The 2983-nt window shown below is 45.9% G+C and overlaps 1 pseudogene; it reads left to right on the top strand.

The window, feature by feature from the left end:
* The first annotated feature begins 1078 nt into the window (after nt 1-1078).
* LOC133369394 (keratinocyte-associated protein 3-like) lies at nt 1079-1849 on the top strand (annotated as a pseudogene).
* Nucleotides 1850-2983: the final 1134 nt, after the last annotated feature.

The following is a 2983-nucleotide window of genomic DNA, read 5'->3' as shown; positions in this document are numbered from 1 at the left end:
AGAGAGAGAGAGAGAGAGAGAACGTTTCCCCCATAGGATGCTTGGCAATTAACTCCAGCACTGTCAGCAATATTTGGAGAAATTTCTGAAATGTGGCAAACCCCTCGTCTTTCCTATATGAAAGACAAAAAGCTTCTGCAGCTACAACAGTGAGCGTTGCGATATGTGTGTGTCTTAGTTCTTAACCAAGCCGCTAATCACGCAAATTATTGCGACTAATTACATCTGAAGGTCTAATTAATTCTTTCAGTACCACATCATTTAGTACGCATTCACAACACAGCACCTGTTTTGAAAATCCTTGCAGTTAATTTGTTTATAAACAAACACTATTTGCATAAAATGTTTAATGACTGGTTGAACCACTACTACAATACTCCAGCTTTGTCTTAGTAGAGTCGAGGTCATTGAAGGCCACAATAAATTAATTTTAAACTATACAAATTAATTTAAATAGAATGTGCGAATTTCTCATTAATAAAGAAAACATTTCTAACATGTTAATTAATATCTCTGTAACAGGCTAATTACTGTCTGCATAACAAGTACATCTACCATCCTACTTTAAAGGGTATACTAAAAAGAGAGAGAGAGAAACAAACATAGCAGAACACTCTACACGTACATATAATTATATCTAGAATACATTTCAGGATGGCTGGAAGAATGAATAACCACATGGGTATATATATGTTGTTGTTATATGCCTTCAAGTTGATTACAACTTATGGTGACCCTATGAATCAGCAACTTCCAATAGCATCTGTTATAAACCACTCTGTTCAGATCTTGTAAGTTCAGGTCTGTGGCTTCCTTTATGGAATTATTCGTCTCTAGTTTGGTCTTCCTCTTTTTCTACTCCCTTCTGATTTTCCCAGCATTATTGTCTTTTCTAGTGAATCATATCTTCTCATGATGTGTCCAAAGTATGATAACCTCAGTTTCACCCATTTAAATATATATATGTTAAAATAGTTATTTAAGTCAGCTCTGCCTAATATATGCAGCCTTGGCCATACCTATCATCTTTCAGTGAACATAAAAAAAGCCCTGCTGGATCTGACTAAGGCCTCATTCGATGGGGCCCCGAAGAGCAACTCCGAGCTCCGAGAGGTCACAGGGCAAGGAAGGGCAGCCGCCACGGGGGGGGGGGATTTCTAAGCATCTTCAGTCCCGGCCCTCCTTCGCGTCTCAGTCTAGCATCACCCTGTGGAGCCCCTCCTCCTCTTGGGGGCTTGGTGCCCCACCCCCCGGGCTTTCCTTGCCACCCATGGCATGGCGGTCTTCACTAGACTCCCTCCCTCCCTCCCTCCGTGCAGAGGCGGGCCGCAGAGCCCAGCAGCTAGCTCGCAGTGGCATCTCACTGGTGGGCCTGGGCCACTTGACCTTGGTGCTGGGCTCCCTCCTGCACCACGTGGCCCGGCCCGCGCACACCATCACCTTGGAGTATGTCGTGGCTAATGTCATTGCGGTGGCTTCTGGTCTCTTGAGCATTGCTGGAGGCGTCCTGGCGATCCTGGTGTCCCGGAGCTTCTCCCACCGTTGCCTGCCTTAGATCATGGTTGTTATCTCCCTGGCAAATGTCCTCATCTCAGGATCCTGCTGCATGGGGCTGGCACTTGCCATCTCCCTCACTGTTGCCAATGGTGGCCGTCATATCTTTACTGGTTGCAACAGTTCTGCCCTTCCAGCTGATGCCCGCACTGTGATAACAAACAAGTGTCCCTTTGACACTACCCGCATCTATGACACAGCCCTGGTCCTCTGGCTTCCTTCCTTGTTGATGGCAGCAGTGGAAGCTGGTTTGTCTGCCTGGTGTTGCACAGCCTCCCTCGCTCTCTGTGGAATTGGCCCCTCTTCAGCCTCATACAAAGTGGCCCTGCTTCAGGCAGCTGCCCCACAGGAGGTGGCTGCAGAGGAAGGCTCTGAAGAGGAGCCTTACCACCAGCCTCTGGGTGGAGGGAAGAGAGCGACCCACTTTTGCTGCTAGACTGTCTTTCATGTTCTTGAACGGACAGATGGGCTTGTGTTCAAGGTGCAGAGCTAGCCAGGCAGGAACCCTCCCAAAATTGTTTTTTTTAAAAAAGTGTTTTTAAATTTGTATATTTGTTTTTAATGTTTTTAATTGTTGTAAACAGCCCAGAGAGCTTTGGCTATGGGGCAGTATACAAATGTAATAAATAATAATAATAATTCACACCACACATTTAAACCACTTTTCCAGTTTAAACCATCATGGTTTCCCCCACAGAATCCTGGGAAGTGTAGATTGTGAAGGGTGCTGAGAGTTGTTAGGAGGCTCCTACTTCTCCCAGAGAACTATAATTCCCAGAGTGATTTAACAATCAGTCCCTCTTTCCAGATAAATCCAGGAATTGTAGCTCTGTCAGTGGAATGGGGGTCTCCTCAGCACCCTTCACAAACTACCCTTCCCAAGATTCCTTGAGGGAAGCCATGACTGTTTGAAGTGGAATAATAGTGCAATAAATGTATGGTGTGAAAGTGGTTTAAAGGCCTATATACTGGTCCAGCATCCTGTTTCTCACAGTGGCCCACAAGATGCTTCTGGGAAGCCCCCAAGCACTGAACAAGAAGCAAAGCCAGGCAGAGCTTGGAAAAGTTACTTTTTTCAAGTACAACTCCCATCAGCCCAATCCAGTGGCCATGCTGACTGGAGCTCATGGGAGTTGTAGTTCAAAAAAGTAACTTTTCCAAGCTCTGAAGCCAGGAGCTGTAGCAGTTGGACATCAGACTGGGTGAGGAAAACCTCCCCGCCTGGGTTGGCTCTGGGCTCAAAGTGTCATCAGTTGCTCTTGATCCAAGTGCCCCATACTCATAAGGAGCAATGTCAGTCAGCTTGGAAGGTACCACTTAAAAACTCCCTACAATGCCCTGGAGCACCTTATATAGTGTTACTCCTGGACATCATTATGCAGCATACATTAGATGCCGAAAACACACCTCTTTACCCTAGCCTTTGACA

This window comes from Rhineura floridana, chromosome 13, assembly GCF_030035675.1.
Source record: "Rhineura floridana isolate rRhiFlo1 chromosome 13, rRhiFlo1.hap2, whole genome shotgun sequence".
Classification (NCBI taxonomy): Eukaryota; Metazoa; Chordata; class Lepidosauria; order Squamata; family Rhineuridae; genus Rhineura; species Rhineura floridana.
This window is presented reverse-complemented; position numbering and strand designations above follow the sequence as displayed.